Genomic DNA, 18,130 nt, shown 5'->3' with positions numbered 1-18,130 from the left:
GGCGGCTGGCATTGGGAGGCTGCAGAAGAGGAAGAGGGCGGGCGGCAAGGCCGTCAAGTCAGAGTACGCGGGCACCGACGCCTTCGACGCATGCTGACGTCCTGCCGCCTCGTCTTCGAGCTCTGCTTCCGGCGCCGCCATCACCATCTAGCCTTCGGACGGCCATCGAGATGTTCTCTTGGTGTCTTCTGCCACCCATAGCTTGCCTAGGCGCCCCTTTTGCCCTTTTCGCCTCCTTGACCTGCCTCCTGAGGAGAGGGACAAGAAAGGGATTATGGGCACCTTATCTCTTTTTAGTTTGTAAGCCTTCGGGCCTTAGCTGAATTTAAAACTTGTAATCCCATCATTCATGTTTTTCATTCCCTATGGACTGTACCTGAGTGGAATGTTTTTAATGAAAAAGGGATGCTTGTTGGGTCATTTGTTTGTGGGTACAACCCAGGATAAGGAGTACATCCTTGATATCCTTAAGATAAACATTTCCTTGCCCGGCAACAGGCCTTGCCGTCTCCCCACTTTGCTCGACCTTTCTCACACCTTTGGCGGAGGCAGGGATGAGGTGGGTTCAGGCTCCTTGTTTCATCCTCTCGCTGCCGTGACTACTACCAAACCTGGCCCTAGGAACGAGCCCTAGGGCCTAGAGTTAGGGGAGCATGGTAGTTTTAGGAAAAAACGAGGTTTCACATACCTCAGTCCATAAGGCAATGCATGATAAGGGATGAAGAACTTACCTGAAGCTGTAGCCCCCGGCAACTCTGGTTTGCCGTGGGTGAATCTTTGCTCTTGCAGCCCTCGGCAATACTGGCTTGCCGGGGTCTAGATGCTGGTCTGTCCCTCTTCTCTTTTTCGTCCTCAAGTGATCCGGCAAGGATACCTGTGAGTCCTGCGAACCAAAGAAGACGAAAGAACGGCAAAGAGACGCACACTCGACCTCTAAGCTAGGGGTTAGTCGCCGCTAAGCACTATCAACCCTAACCAAGGACGAGACTCGACCTAGCATGCATGCTATAACTTAGGGTGCCAGCGCTTCATTTATTTATGCTCAGGGTCTGCGCCTGGCTTTGTACAAAGGGTTACATGCATCATCAGCAATGCTTGTACAAAAGGTGGCTTGCCGGGGGGCCCGGCAAGCCACGCCTCACGGGTAAAACTTGTGAAGATGCTCAATGTTCCAGGAGTTACTCACCGGAACGGCATCTTCAGTCTCCAGGCGGACTGCGCCGGGCCTGGTGACTCGTATTACCCGATAAGGGCCTTCCCACTTTGGCGTCAACTTGTTGGAATTCTTGGCCGACTGAACGCGCCGAAGGACAAGGTCACCTTCCTCAAGGCTTCGGGCATGAACCTTGCGGCTATGGTAGCGGCGCAAGGCTTGTTGGTAGCGTTCTGCTTTCACAGCCGCCCGAAGACGATCTTCCTCAAGGAGCATTGCATCATCTTGCCGCAGTTGCTCTTGCTCAAGCTCATCATAAGCGAGCACTCGAGGTGACCCGTATATGATTTCAGTGGGGAGAACTGCTTCTACCCCGTATACCAGGGCAAAAGGTGTCTGGACGGTGGCTCGATTTGGCGTTGTCCTAATCGACCAAAGACCCATCGACAACTCATCAATCCAGCGCCTTCCACTCTTGTGCAGCCTGTCAAAGGTCTTGGTCCTTAAGCCTCATAGTACTTCAGCGTTTGCCCTCACAGCTTGACCATTGCTTCGTGGGTGAGCAACGGAAGCGAAACAGACTTTGCTGCCGAGGTCTTGGATATATAGCATGAAGGTGCGGCTTGTGAACTGTGTGCCATTGTCGGTGATGACCCTGTTGGGTACACCAAAACGGCACACTAGTCCCTTGAAGAACTTGACGGCTGACTGAGCTGTGACCTTCCTCACTGCCTCCACCTTCGGACACTTTGTGAACTTGTCGATTGCAACGTACAAGTACTCAAAGCCCCCGACAGCGCGGGGGAAAGGGCCCAGTATGTCGAGCCCCCAGACCGAGAAGGGCCAGGAGAGAGGAATGGTTTGAAGGGCTTGAGCTGGCTGATGAAGCTTCTTTGAATGGAACTGACACGCTTCACACCTGGTGACTAGTGTCGTCGCATCCTGGAGGGCGGTGGGCCAGAAGAAGCCTTGCCGAAATGCCTTGCCAGCAAGGGCCCTTGACCCGATGTGGGATCCACATATGCCTCCGTGTATCTTCGCCAACAGCTCCAGTCCTTCCTCCCGAGGGATACACTTCAATTTCACACCGTTCGGCCTCTTTCTATACAGGACGTCATCGACGAACTGGTACATGGTAGAGCGACGGGCTACTTTTTTCGCTTCTTCCCGCTCCTCAGGAAGTTCCCCTGTTTGGAGGAATCGGACGGTATGCTCTGCCCACGCTGGAGCCTGAGGCTCAACGGCGAGGACTAAAGGCATTTCCTCCGCTATAGGAGTGGCTGTCTCGACGGCAAGAGCTTGATGCTCCGCCGGAGCTAGCCGTCCCGTGGCGGGCTCAGTGTCCCCGGCAACATCCTTGCCGGCGGCTCCGAGGAGCTCGGCGGGAAGGTACTTGCCGGGTCCTGATTTCCTCCGCTTGTTCTGCTCTGTTGATGGATCAACGGATGGCTGAGTTAGCTGGAGCACAAAGGTACCTGGTTCCACAGGTAGCTTGAGGGCAGCGCGTTTTGACAGGTAATCGGCGATATCGTTCTCCGCTCGGGGAACGTATTCAGCTTGTATACCGTCGAAACGCTCTTCCAGCTTTCTCACTTCATCGACGCAGGCCTTCATCAACGGGCTCTGGTAGTCCTTGTTGACTTGCTTGACGACGAGCTGCGAGTCGCCCCTGACGATGAGCTTCTTGATTCCGAGGTCCGCCGCGATCCTAAGACCGGCAAGCAGCCCTTCGTACTCTGCCGTATTGTTTGTTGACACCTCCCTGGGGAAGTGCATCTGGATCACGTACTTGAGGTGCTCTCCGGTGGGCGCAACAAGCAGTACACCAGCCCCGGCGCCGTGTAAGGAGAAAGCTCCATCAAAGTACATGATCCAACTGCAACTTGCCTCCTTGTCGGGGAGAGAAGTCTCTTGGGCTTCTTCGTCAGGTGTTGCAGTCCATTCTGCAATGAACTCTGCCAGGACTCGGCTCTGAATCGTTGAAGTACTTTCAAACTTGAGGCCAAAGCTGGACAGCTCCAGTGCCCATTCCACAATTCTTCCTGTTGCATCTGGATTGTGCAATATCCGTTGCAGAGGGAGGCGAGTGATGACAGTGATCTCGCGTGCCTGGAAGTAGTGACGCAGCTTCCTCGAGGCCATAAGAAGGCCGAAGAGCAGTTTCTGCACGCCGGAGTACCTTGATCTAGCTCCCTGCAGGAGGGAACTAACAAAGTAGACCGGGTGCTGCATCATTTTCTTGTTCGGCGGCACTTCAACTGGCTGTGTCGTCTCTGCATTGGTGGTGTCGGGCTCTGTCGCTGCCATTACCTCGTCGTCAACCTCTTTCTGCGCCACTAGTGCGGCGCTGACCACCTGGTTCGTTGCCGCCAGGTATAGCAGCAACGGCTCCTGTGGCCTAGGCGCAACTAGTATTGGCGCGGAGGAGAGGTACTTCTTCAAATCTTGCAATGCTGCTTCGGCTTCTGGCGTCCACTCCATCAGGCCCGCCTTTTTCAGGATTTTGAAAAAGGGAAGGGCGCGCTCCGCAGACTTGGAAATGAATCTGCCCATGGCGGCGACGCAACCAGCAAGCCGACGCACATCCTTGATTCTCTTGGGGTGCTTCAATCTGCTCTATAGCTTTGATCTTGTCCGGATTGGCCTCTATCCCACGCTGTGACACAAAGAACCCGAGAAGCTTGCCAGACGGGACGCCAAAGACACACTTCTCAGGGTTCAGCTTGAGATTGATCTTGCGCAGGTTTGCAAATGTTTCTTGCAGATCCGGTAGGAGGGTTGCCCTATCCTTGGTGTTGACCACTATGTCATCCATATAAGCTTCCATATTTCTATGGAGCTGGGGTTCAAAACCAATCTGGACCGCCCTTGCAAACATCGAACCAGCACTCTTCAGCCCGAAAGGCATCCGCATGAAACAGTACGTACCACATGGGGTGATGAATGCTGTTTTCTCTTCGTCTTCTCTTGTCATGAAGATCTGGTGGTAGCCGGAGTAGGCATCGAGGAATGACAACAGATCACACCCAGCTGTGGAGTCAACAATCTGGTCGATGCGCGGCAACGGGAAGGGGTCCTTAGGACAAGCCTTATTGATATATGTGTAATCAATACACAGCCTCCACTTCCCATTAGCCTTGCGCACTATGACCGGATTGGCCAACCACGTTGGATGGAGCACTCCTCTTACCAAACCCGCTGCTTCCAGTTTTCGAATCTCCTCTGTGATGAACTCTTGTCGTTCCAAAGCTTGCTTTCTGACCTTCTGCTTGACGGGCCGCGCATGAGGACAGACAGCAAGGTGGTGCTCAATCACCTTCCTGGGAACGCCGGGGATGTCGGAAGCTTGCCATGCAAACACATCGACATTCGCCCGCAGGAAGGTGACAAGCGCGTCTTCCTATTTGTCGTCAAGGGTGCAGCTTATGGTGAAAGCCCCTCCCGTGCCGTCCTCATTGGCAGAAACCTTCTTGGTTCCTGGCGGTATGGCCCTGGGCTTCTTGTTTCCGCCGGTGGGGCTCTCTGGCACGTCCTCGACGGGAGCGCTACACTCCGAAGAGGTGCGCTTGCCGGAGTGGGTGTCCAGGTCTCACCGGTCTTCTTCTTCTTCCCTCCCGGGGTCCCAGCGGCAGGAGCAAGTGCCCTAGTGGCGGCAGCTACTGCAACTGCTTGCTGGTATAGTTTGTCAGCGCAAATCAACGCATCTTTCTTATCGGAGGGGATGGTGATGATCGTCACAGGTCCTGGCATCTTCAGGGTGTTGTAGGCGTAGTGTGACGCCGCCATGAACTTGGCCAGCGCTGGGCGGCCAAGGATCCCGTTGTAGGGCAAGGGGATCTTGGCAACATCAAACACGATCCTCTCCGTCCTGTAGTTCAGATCGCTTCCAAAAGTCACGGGCAGCGTGACCTTTCCCTTAGGTTGGCTTCTTCCCGGGTTGACCCCCTGAAATGTGCCCGTCTCCTCGAGGTCTCCATTAGGAATCTGCAGTTTCTCGATCACGGCAGGCGATATCAAGTTCAGACCGGCCCCGCCATCGACTAGCATCTTTGTCACCTTGAGGTTGCGTATTGTTGGTGAAACTAACAATGGCAAGCACCCGACCGCAGTAGTGCGATCAGGGTGATCCTCAGTGTAAAAAATGATAGGTGTGCTGGACTACTTCAGCGGCCTTTGGGCATCAAACGACGGCTCTGCCGCTGTAATCTCTCGCGCCCACTGTTTAAGCTGGCGGTGAGAAGTATGCAGTGAGGCGCCGCCGTCGATGCACATGGCCTCTGTAGCTTTCTAAAACTCTTGGTCGCCGGATTCATCGTCCTCTTCGTGATCGTCGTCTTCTGGCTTTTTGTCACGGCCCCGGGCGGGCCTCTCCTGTTGTTTATCCTTGTCGTGACGACCCGCCTGGCCATCACGCTTCTTGCCGGACCCCTCAGCACCGTCTTGGCCCTTCTCCTTGTCCCGCCTCTCATATTCAGCCCTCTGCTTCTCAGCGAGGAGCTCAACCTGTCGGCAGTCTTGGAGAGCATGGCCTTTGGTGCGATGGATCTTGCAGTATCACTTGTCGGAGTTCCCTGGTTTCTCTGCAACCGCCAAGGCCCGGCAGGCGACACATCCGGCAATTTCCTTGCCGGGGTCATCTGCCTTGGTTTTCTTGGTGGAGCCGGTGTCACTAGATCCCTCGACGGCAAGCACGGCTTTACCTTTGCACTTCCTGTTGCGGCGCCGACCCTTCTTCGCCGGGGCGGCAGTATCTTCATCTCAGGAGTCGATTTCCACGCCGGTGTCTTCGCCGGGGTACTTCCTTCTCTCTTCAGCCCGGGCACATCTGTCAGCAAGAACATAGAGTTCTGCTACATCTTTCACCTTGTTCATTACCAGCTCTTTGCGCATCTTGCGGTTACGCACGTTCTGATGGAACGCGCTGATGATGGCGGCAGGGTGAACATCAGGGATATTGTACTGTATCCGGCTGAACCTCTGTATATACTTGCGGAGACTCTCGCCTCCCTTCTGGGGAATGACGTGCAGGTTGCTCGCTTGGCCATGGGCTTGGTGGCCTCCAGTAAAGGCGCCCACAAACTTATGGCACAAATCCGACCAGGAGGAAATAGAGTCTACCGGCAAGTGCATCAACCATGACATGGCGTTGGGTTTAAGAGCCAACGGAAAGTAATTCGCAAGCACCTTATCATCGCGGGCTCCGGCAGCTTGCATCACAATGGTGTAGATGCTGAGGAACTCAGGCGGGTGGGTCTTGCCGCTGTACTTTTTGCCCACGTCAGGTTTGAAGGTGCGGTGAGTGAGCCACTAGAACTGCCGCAGCTCACGGGTAAAAGCCGGACAGCCTACCTCGTAAGGTAGGCCTCCAGGGCTCTCCGGTGCCGGGTGGTTCACAGCAGGCCCTGCTCGCCTGTCTGACTGGTGGTGCGCTCCGCGCCGGCGCTCGATAGTGGTTCAAGCGTCTTCATGTTCTCGTTCTCGAAAGACTTGGCGCTGGTCACAGTGGGTCCGCGGGTCGGACGACACTATGGAGATTTTGTCGCCCACAACGTCGCGACGGGCTGGCGTCTGCGGTACCGGGCGAGGAGGAGGCGAGTGCACCGTGGTCGCGGTGCCGCCGGCTTTCTTGCCACTGGTGCGTGGGACTCCATCGGAGCATTGACCCGGGGGCTCCACCGGACTCGCTTCGTCTTTGTTGGCCACCGCAACAAGGCTTCGGATAGTGGCTCTCCATTCGTCGAGTTTCCCCGTAGTGGGAGGAAAATCGAGGAGCAACTGCGCGCGCACCAGGGCTTCTACTGGCGTTGGTGGCAGCGAAACCTGCACGGATCGCGATGCGCTTCGACTTCTGACCATGTCAGAAGGAGCTCTATCACGACCCCGCGGTCGCATGCCATCTTCACCAGCGCCTCGGCGAACGGGCAGGTCCTCTACCTCCCGGGAGTGGCGCTCGGGGCTCTTCCCGCGGCGACGCTCGGGGTCTTCGGCGTGATTGCGCCGTTCGTCGCACGCCGCTTGAGAGGAGTGCGCCGTCAGCGCCGGTGTGGGAGTCTTGGAGGCCCTTGCATCTCCTTCGGGCGGGGCAGTAGCGATCTTGGAAGGCCCCGCGCCACCCGCGGAGGTCCTGGCTCCGTCTTTGGATTTGGCGGCGTGCGGCCCGTTACCAGGCGCACGAACATCGCCGCCTCCCAAACTCCGACTGCTGGGGCGGTGTTGGTGTTCGCGAACGGCGCCCCGGGTCCTTTCTGCGACCGCCCCGCTGCTCGCTCGCGTCAGGACGGGATGTCCGGCTTCCGACGGGCCAACCGCCACCGTCGTCTTCTTCTTGGGCGCCATGACGATGAAGAAGCGTCGAACTAACTGCTAAAGCCGATTCTCACAACTGCGCCCCCTACCTGGCGCGCCAAAGATGTCGGTGGGAACGACACCTATGGGATCACAAGAATCCTATTACGGTTGCGGGGCGCGGGGTCGTGAGAAGAGCGGATCAAACAGATAGCACATGGTTCGTTTATCCAGGTTCGGGCCGCGGGGATGCGTAAAACCCCACTCTTCCTTTGGTGGATTGTATATATGTGTTCTTGAGCTAGCTATGGGGCGTGAGGAGCTCCAAAAAGTTGAATCCTCCTCCTGGTCGCCTCGGGCCTCCTTTTATAGGAAAGGGGTTGCCACAGTGGCACACAGGAGGTAGAAAGGGTATAGTGATGTGAGGTTATCCCTCGCAGTACATGACAAGGCGCATTTAATGTGTCTTGCCCAGGTGTCCTTGCTTTACCGGGGACGGGGGAGAGCCCTGTCTCGTCCGTCGCCGCTCCCTCTCGTGTCGACACGCGCCCTGGCCAGCGGCGCCCGCGGTGCCATGTAGGCAGGCAGGCAGCTGAGGTGGCGCAGTGGTGGGTCTCCACGAAGATCCGCATGCCGCCACGCAGGTGCCTGCCCAGCTGGTTGGGTCGACAGCTACATGCGAACGGCGGTGGAGGTTTGACTGGCGTGGGCCTGATGGTGTCCCTACGGGTGTTCTTGGCAAGGGCCTTGCCGTGGCGCCTGCTGTCATCCCCGGCAAGGCTCTTGCCGGGGGCCTTGTGGTCCTCCTTGGCTGGGATCCCGCCAAGGATCATCATCTTCTAAAGGGTGTATCTGATCTTGAATGTCTTCACAAAGATCTGCATGCCACCACGAGGATGTCACCCGAATCCTTGCCCCATGGGGGCAGTGGACTCAAGGTTGACTCACTCCATAGGTGTGGGGCGAGCTGCCATGGCAAGGGTCTTGCTGGGTTTGCTAAAACCGCCTCCCGGCAAGGATCTTGCCGGGGGGGGGGGGCGTTTCGTCCGCTTTGCTCTTTGTGGTCTTGGTCTTGGCGTTGTTTTGCTTCTCCTGAGCTACGGCCTTACCTTGGCTCACCTCCCTTACCTTGCTCAGTGTGGTGGTGCCCGTGGCTCAGATTGCCCGTGCACAGTTATAGGGGTACAAAAGTGTACTCCTCTTTTTGTACACCGACAGATCCATATATCAGAACAAAGTATGGACTTTGGTGGACTTGCCCAATGATCGGCAAGCCATTGAGATAAATGGATCTTTAAGAAGAAGATGGACATGGGCGGTAATGTTACCGTCTATGAAGCTCGACTTGTGGGAAAGAATCTTTTCACAAGTTCAAGGAGTTGACTACGATGAGAATTTCTCACCCGTAGCGATGCTTAAGTCCGTCGGAATCATGTTAGCATTAGCTATATTTTTCGATTACGAAATCTGACAAATGGATGTCAAAACGAGTTTTCTTACCAGTCTTCATAAGAAAGAGTTGTATGTGATACAATCAAAGTTTTGTCGATCCTAAGGATGCCAAAAGGTATGTTGGCTCCAGCGATCCTTCTATGGACTAGAGCAAGCATCTCGGAGTCAGAATATATGCTTTGATGGAGTGATCAAAGCTTTTAGGTTTATACAATGTTTGCTAGAAACTTGTATTTACAAGAAAATGAGTGGGAGCACTACAACATTTCTGATAAGTATATGTGGATGACATATTGTAGATCCGAAATAATGTAGAATTTCTGGAAAGCATAAACGGTTGTTTGAAGAGTGTTTTTCAAAGGAAGACCTGGATAAAGCTGCTTACATATTGGGCATCAAGATCTATAGAGATAGATCAAGACGCCTGATGATACTTTCAAAGAACGCACACCTTGACATGTTTTTGAAGGAGTTCAAAATAGATCAGTCAAAGAAGGGGTTCTTACCTGAGTTGTAAGGTGTGAAGTTGAGTAAGACTCGAAGATTGACCACGGCAGAAGAAAGAGGAAGGACGAAGGTCGTCCCCTATGCTTTTGTCATAGGCTCTATACGGTATGCCATGCTGAGTACCGCACCAGATGTGTGCCTTGCCACATGTCTGGCAAGAGGGTACAAAGGTGATCTAGGAGTGGATCACCAAATAGCGGTCAAAATTATCCTTAGAGGAATAAGGAAATGTTTCTCGGTTATGGAGGTGATAAAGAGTTTGACGTAAAGAGTTACGTCGATGCAAGCTTAACACCTATACGGATAGCTCTGAGTAGAGATACCGGATACGTATAATGGAGCAACAATTTGGAATAGCTCCAAGTGGAACGTGGTAGCAGCATCTACGATATGACATAAAGTTTTGTGAAATACATAGGGATCTGAATATGGCAGACCCGTTGACTACAACCTCTCTCACAAGCATAACATGATCAAACCCAGAACACATTGAGTGTTAATCACATAGTGATGTGAACTAGATTATTGAGTCTAGTAAACTCTTTGGATGTTGGTCACATGGCGATGTGACCTGTGAGTGTTAATCACATGGCGATGTGAACTAGATTATTGACTCTAGTGCAAGTGGGAGACTGTTGGAAATATGCCCTAGAGGCAATAATAAATTAGTTATTATTATATCATATTTCATTGTTCATGATAATTGTTTATTATCCATGCTAGAATTGTATTGATAGGAAACTCAGATACATGTGTGGATACATAGACAACACCATGTCCCTAGTAAGCCTCTAGTTGACTAGCTCATTGATCAATAGATGGTTACGGTTTCCTAACCATGGACATTGGATGTCGTTGATAACGGGATCACATCATTAGGAGAATGATGTGATGGACAAGACCCAATCCTAAGCCTAACACAAGATCGTGTAGTCCGTATGCTAAATCTTTTCTAATGTCAAGTATCATTTCCTTAGACCATGAGATTGTGCAACTCCCAGATACCGTAGGGGTGCTTTGGGTGTTCCAAACGTCACAATGTAACTGGGTGGCTATAAAGGTTCACTACGGGTATCTTTGAAAGTGTCTGTTGGGTTGGCACGAATCGAGACTGGGATTTGTCACTCCATGTAACAGAGAGGTATCTCTGGGCCCACTCGGTAGGACATCATCATAATGTGCACAATGTGACCAAGGAGTTGATCACAGGATGATGTGTTACGGAACGAGTAAAGAGACTTGTCGGTAACGAGATTGAACAAGGTATCGGGATACCGACGATCAAATCTCGGGCAAGTAATATACCGGTAGACAAAGGGAATTGTATACGGGATTGATTGAATCCTTGACATCATGGTTAATCCGATGAGATCATCGTGGAACATGTAGGAGCCAACATGGGTATCCAGATCCCGCTGTTGGTTATTGACCTGAGAGTTGTCTCGACCATGTCTGCATGACTCTCGAACCCGTAGGGTCTACACACTTAAGGTTCGATGACGCTAGGGTTATAGGGAAAGTATGTATGCGGTTACCGAATGTTATTCAGAGTCCCGGATGAGATCCCGGACGTCACGAGGAGTTCCGGAATGGTCCCGAGGTAAAGATTGATATATAGGAAGTATGGTTTTGGCCACCGGAAGTGTTCCGGACATCACTAGTAGTGTACGGGGACCACCGGAGGGGTCCGGGGGTCCACCAGGTGGGGCCACAAGCCCCGAAGGCCTACATGGGCCAATAGTAGGAAGGGACCAGCCCCTAGGTGGGCTGGGGCGCCTCCCACCAAGGCCCAAGGTGCAAGGGAGAGTGGGAGGGGGCAAACCCTAGGTCCAGATGGGCCTTAAGGCCCACCCTAGGTGCGCCCCCTCTCCCCCCCTTGATCGCAACCCTAGATGGGTTTTGGGGCTGCCGCCACCCCTAGGGAGGGAACCCTAGATGGGGGCGCTGCCCCTCCCCTTCCCCTATATATACTTGAGGTATTGGGGGCTGCAACACACACGAGATCATCTCCCTCTTGGCGCAGCCCTACCTCTCTCCCTCCTCGTCTCTCGTAGTGCTTGGCAAAACCCAGCTGGAGTTCCGCGCTCCTCCACCACCACCACGCCGTCGTGCTGCTGCTGGACAGAGTCTTCCCCAACCTCTCCTTCTCCCCTTGCTGGATCAAGGCGTGGGAGACGTCACCGGGCTGCACGTGTGTTGAACGCGGAGGTGCCGTGGTTCGGCGCTTAGATCGGAATCAACCACGATCTGAACGGCTACGAATACGACTCCTTCATCCGCGTTCTTGCAACGCTTCCTCTTAGCAATCTACAAGGGTATGTAGATGCACTCCCCTTCCCCTTGTTGCTAGATTACTCCATAGATTGATCTTGGTGATGAGTAGAAAATTTTAAATTTCTGCTACGATCCCCAACATCTCCCACTCCCATGAATGTTGTTTCTTTTCTCTTATTTTCCTTTTCTGCTTGATAACATGACTACTACAGAAAAACATGAGTTTGCTTGTTTGTAGTGACTTTCATGTATTACATTAATGCATAGACATCTTAGGCAAAGAATGTTCAATTCAGCAGTGTAGCTGCATTAGCTTGCTCCGTTGTATGTCGTATGCTCCGTTTTATACCAGGAGTACATGTTTATGGTCTTGCTGCATTAGTCTAACTTGAGTTGGAATGGCAGGATATATATGCATGATCCATGAATCAAAACATGACATTTGTTGATCATCTGGAAATAAAGTACCATACCAAAATAATCTGTTTCAACTTGAGCATTTGCTCCTTGAAATAATCATGTCAAAAGCACAACAAAATGCACTTTCATCAGTATCACCTTAATTGTGACTTTCTTCATGTTCTTGTTCTTTCAGCAGTATTCTTCAGATTCTTGCTCATGGGGTTCTTGTCCTGCAGGTTCGTTATCTGACACTGGAAAAGTTTTTCTTCCCTATTTGACACTAGTCCTAAATTTTATTCCCTATACGACACTCCCGTCCATTTTGAGCCTAAATGACACATGAAAAGATGATTTTGCCCCTCATGCGGTATGTGTGCGCGCGTGCGTGTGCTGTTGCGTGTGTGGGTGCACGCACACATGTGTGCTGCTGCTGTATGTGTGTGTGCATGTGTGCTGTTGCATGTGTGTTTGCTACTGCGTGTGTACGTGCGCGCGTGTGTGCTGTTGCGTGCCTATGTGCTGCTGCTGCTGCGTGTGTGTGTATGTGGGTGTGTGTTGCGTGCGTGTGTGTGTGTGCACGCACGTGTGTGTGTGTGTGTTGGTGCATGTGTATGTGTTGTTGCGTGTGTGCTCCTGCCTTCGCATTGATGCTGCGTGTGTGCGCTATTGCCTCCCACACACATACCACATGAGGGGCAAAAGAGTCTTTTCAGGTGTCATTTAGGCTTAAAATGGATGAAAATGTCATATAGGGAATAAAATTTAGAACTTGTGTCAAATAGAGAAGAAAAACTTTTCCAGTGTCAAATAAGGAAGCAATAAGATAGTGTCAAATAAGGAATTTTCTCAAAAAGAAACAACCCGAAAATGGTTCACAGCGAGGATCGAACCCGCACCATGAGAACAGCGAACTTATTGCACACGTAAAATTTTGATGAACTAACCACAAGACCTAGTTTGCGCTATTGACAAAATCCAGGGTAAAATTTATAAGTACATTTTGCAGTCGCGTAATTTATTGCACACGTAAACTTTTAATGTAGCGCTTTGATTTTTAATTTTCTGAAAACATTTTGGAAAAAGTCCATGAATTACAGGAAAAGTTCATTTGTTTTGGAAAAAATAATCAACTTTGAAAAACAGTTCATGATTTTGAGATAAATGTCTATCGATTTTGAAAAATAGTTCACAAATCTTGAGAAAATAGTTCACAGATTTGAAAAAAGTTCATCAAAATTCAAAAAAGGTTCGTCAGTTTTGAAAAAAGTTCATCAATATTAAAAAAAAGTTCATCAAAATTCAAAAAAGGTTCATCGATTTTGAGAAAAGTTCATCCAAATTCAAAAAAGGTTCATTGATTTTGAAAAAAGTTCGCCGATTTAAAAAAAAGTTCGCCGATTTAAAAAAAAGTTCATCAAAGTTCAAAAAAGGTTCACCGATTTTGAACAAACTTCATCAATTTTGAAAAATAGGTCACGAATTTGAAAAAAGTTCATCGGTTTTTGAAAAAAGTTTACAAAAAAGGTGAAAAAAGTTCATCGAAATCGAAACAAAATTCATCAAATCTGAAAAAAGTTCATAGATATTGAAAACAGTTCATTGAAATTCGAAAAAAGTTGATCGAATTGAAAAAATAGTTCATCAAATTGAATAAAGGTTCATCAAAATTTTAAATAAGTCCATGGAATTTGAAAAAAGGTCATCGATTTGAAGAAAATGTCAATGTATTTGCGAACAAATTCATCGTGCCAAGACAAAGAAAAAGAAAAAGAAAAAATGGAAAACAAAAAAAAGGAAAAAGGAAGAAGAACGAATAATAGACGAAAAAATTAAAACATAACCAGATCCGCGTGGTTAAACTAGCGGTAAAAACACGTAAATGGCCCGGCCCAATGTGCCGCGGGGGTGTGCGCCCACGCCTGCAACGGGCGCCATTTAGGGAATGCCTTCATTGTTCCTCCTGTGAACATGCCTTCCTTTATAATCCGGCTTTCCTTCCTTTAATCCTTCCTTCCTTATTCTCAAGTTAGAGACTTATTCCTTGCAGAGTTAGTCTCTCACACCCTTCACTGCTTAATTCCCGAGACAGCTCCTTAACGCCGAGAAAACTAAAAAGCGTATATAAATTGGGAGGATTTAATGTAAGGGGGCAAGGTGGGACTATTCTGTACAAGAGTAATTTTCTAGCCTTGCCCAGGCCTTTAACCCTTTTGTTTTGTGGGTTGTGGTCGCTGGCTGGGGTTGGGCTGGGCTTGTGCCTTTAAACTCGGTGATGGATAAACGAAACTAGATCGACCGGTGACGTACGGGCAGGCAACGAAACATTTTTATAGCGATTATTATTATAGACAGCAACATACGACCATAGCCCTTTTATTATTATTAGGAAAAGATAGTACCACATCGGGTATATGTTTTAGATTCAAACTGAAAGCGTAAATTCACGGGAAAAAGCGTATTGTGACGGTGAACCCACGGAGTCAATCCGTGCTTTATTATTAGGAAAAGATAATTTGGCAAAGAGGGAGTATATAAAACTAAAACAAAGACTAGAATGGATTTGTATCTAGTTATGCAGACAGTTTTGGTTATTGCTCTTGACTCTTGTGTCCAACAACGGTCAGATCTTGTTTGTGTTGCATTCACCAGTCGTCAACTGTTGGATTTCTTTTATGAAAAGCAATAACAATTGCATTTCATTGATGAAGAAGAACACATTTTACAAAGCTCAGATTGAACATAGTAGACCCCAACTTCTATGGGAGAGAAGATGAGACCAACAAACACACAATAACACCACAAGAGCGCGCGTGCGCGCACACACACACCCACATTAAGGAACTCGACTTCAGGATCATGATCTCTCAACCAAGAGTAGGATCTTCATCTTCCATCATCGTCTAACCAAGCAAGGCAGACACGTTGAGCTTGGCTGGTGCCATCCGACAACACCCCTCAAAGAGAGGGAGGAGTGTTGTATCGGAACAAAGGTGGGGAAACAAGTAAGACGACACACATCAGCACAAGGGGGGAAGGAGAGACATAGACGGAGGAACACAAAAAGATAAGTTAAGAAACCTAAAAGTTTCAGGAGTAAAGTGAAAAAGAAAAAACCTGAACTAGGAAAACTGAAACCAGGAAACATGTGCGGTCATCTCTCATTACACCATGTGTCAACATCAGAGCACGGCGGAAAAGCCTCCCGATGCACAACGTCACAACGCATGTTGCGCTGGGGCGCGATATGAAGTGACCTCCATGGGGGTACCCCTTAACTAGTGATTTCACAAATTTACCTGTCAATGGAGAGACCTTCCATTCCACGGCTAGCACCCCAGGAGTCCTCCAAAACAACACTCCCATGCCTATCCTACATAATCCATACTACTTCTAATTATTTCAATATACCTTCTTCCATATCATTAAAATTGTTGTTGATGTTAGATTTACTGGCTTGATCCACCGGCATCCGTCTGATCTATGCTTGAGAATTCACTATCACGCAACATGCATTAGTGCATTTAAAGTGGATTTTAAATCACATTGCATCTAAATTATGGCATGCACAACTTTTCACGTTAAGATTTTTTGTACTTTTGGAGAAATTTCTCACATCCACTATTCTTAAATAATTGATCCCCACTAAGTCTAATCTATAATACCTAAATAGTTCATCCCCACTAAGGTAATTCTCTTGACATGCAAGCTATCCACATCAGCGGCCCCACTACCTCATTACCTTGCTGATGCCATCTTTTTCTTTTCTTTTACAAAAGGATTCCTCCGCAGCTTTGCGTTTTAAGTCTTCACGGCGCCGTTCTATTTCCCCCAGGGATTCTCCATGCAAGCGCCACTTGATTTTCCTCTCCCTCTTCACCTTCTTTAATCGCCATCAAATCTAATTAATATATCTTCTCCTTCCTCGTGCAGGGTAACAGATGGACGCCTCCCCCCACGAAGCCCCTCGGTTCATCTCCCTTGGGCTTCATCCCTATAAATCCTTTGTCCCTCTTTGCATTCACCGGCGCATCTCAGGCTACCACATCATCCAGCCATGTCACTGCTCCTCACCATCCTATACCAGCCTCCTCATTCTCATATCCCTGATGTTGATGTTACAGGAGTAGATGATTATCATGAGCCTAGGGCGTCAACATGCGTCTCTGCCTCTAGCAAAAACAACGACTTCCACAACCTTCTCATGCACGGCTATGCGGAGCCCTCTCTTCCTTCCTCAAAGTCATTGTCAGTGTCTCCCTGAACCATCGAGGACACGGGCACCAGCAGCAGCAATACCTCCAGGTCCATCTCGCCGGCGATCAGCGGGGCATCCTCACCTACCTGCTCACGTCACCACGGCCCGAGACCTGCTCACCATCATGCTCCATGGCTAGCTGCTCCCACTAGCATAACCTATTACTGCCACTAACTGCAGCCTGCCTCTGCCTACAGCGCCGGCGGGCGATCATCTCCTACGGCTCAGGACCGATCAGTCATCAGTCGACTTTATCATAATAGAGAAGCAGCGCATATGGCCGCCCTCTGACAACCTCACAATGACGGCCAAGGTCACATGAAGCTGGACCAGGAGCTGGACAGCAGGACAGGGTGGAGGACGAGTTCCTGACCGTGCTCGACTTGATAGTTGATATGAAGAAACTATTGGGGTAAGAGAAGGCCACATATTTGCTTGAGTTTCATTCCCATCAAGCCTGGCTGGATGCTCCGCCACCATTGTTGTCTACTCTATGATGGCGACAACACCTATATGCCATTTTGTTCCTCTGTAGATACAGTCCTTCCACTCTACCTTAATTCGTTGTACAATATGAATCAATACCCTAAACGAAAATACTCATGTGAGCCCGAGCTCACAGGACCCCGGTATCTGTGCCACTTATTTCCCTCGTGATCTGGGCCGGAATGGGTATAGCGGTAGGTACATTGATGGTGTTGTTATTTCCCGAAATAGGAGTTGGCCCACAACATAGGTAATTCCGTCAGTTAGCTTGGTGGCGGATCAGACGGGACTGGACGGGGTGTGCCGTTTGGTCGCACATTCTGGTCTAACAGAGCCGTTTAGCTCATTTATGAGTACTAGTGGTGGCAGGCACCAATCTTCTCCAGCAATACTCCTCCCATCCCTCCCCTCTTTATAGTTCTAGATCCATCTCCCCATCGGCTGATATTGCGAGCGAGCCAACCCAGTCTAGTAGAACTTGTCCTTCCGGAGAGCATCTCTGCATCATCATCCTCCAGTGGCTTCGAGCAGCTCCCACCACTCATCAGCTGCCTCAGTGCGGCGGCCGGGTATTCACCTGGATTGCTCGGGCGGGTCAGAATGCAGGCGTTCGTTTCTACAAGTGCGTCAACAAGGACGTGAGTACGACCCATTCTCGCAGCTCTCGATCTACTCGTGTTTTCCAAACATCTAATACATTCTTCTTCCTTTGCCGATTCGATTTGTTTTTCAGTCCGGGCTCTGCAACTACATGAGAACCAAGGACGAGTACCTTGCCGAGCTGAGCTATCATCTGGGGGCGGCGCAGCAGCCAGTGCACGGAAGTAGCCAGGCGGGATCTTATCTGAACCGCAGGGTTCGTGTCCGAGAGCAGATGCGAAGTGTTCCAGCCGTTGCACAAGTTTTCAGGGCCCAGCCATGGGTTAATCAAGGAGGCACATCCACCGCCGCCCTCCGTGTTCTTGTGTTCTTAGACGGAGCCATACTGTTTGTCGGAGTGCTGATCTTGCTGGCGCTGGTCAAAGTAGTATTCCTGCTTAGCAGGTAGATGGTGGGCATGTTCACGGAGTACTTGGAATAATTATGAAGGTGTGCCCGTAGTATGCAAAGCGCTGTTTAGGCGAGATGTGCCATGTGCTATTAGTGTAAGCCCGGTGTAATATGTCATGAACCGAGTAATGAATGTATGGTCAGTTATTTTCTGTTATGCAAACGTATGGTCTACTACCCGGCAGTATCAATCGTTCATCTTTTTTTTATTTCAACAATTTTACGTTTCTGATACAATTAGGTGTGTGAACAGTGTTTTTAATTAG

General features: G+C 50.0%; 1 long non-coding RNA gene across 1 annotated transcript; it reads left to right on the top strand.

The window, feature by feature from the left end:
* The first annotated feature begins 17,173 nt into the window (after positions 1-17,173).
* On the top strand, positions 17,174-18,021 carry LOC119358953. Its single transcript, XR_005172339.1, has 2 exons — positions 17,174-17,452; positions 17,548-18,021. It is a non-coding gene; the product is annotated as an uncharacterized LOC119358953 (long non-coding RNA).
* Positions 18,022-18,130: the final 109 nt, after the last annotated feature.

The sequence above is a fragment of the Triticum dicoccoides genome, chromosome 2A, assembly GCF_002162155.2.
Source record: "Triticum dicoccoides isolate Atlit2015 ecotype Zavitan chromosome 2A, WEW_v2.0, whole genome shotgun sequence".
NCBI classification, from domain to species: domain Eukaryota; kingdom Viridiplantae; phylum Streptophyta; class Magnoliopsida; order Poales; family Poaceae; genus Triticum; species Triticum dicoccoides.
This window is presented reverse-complemented; position numbering and strand designations above follow the sequence as displayed.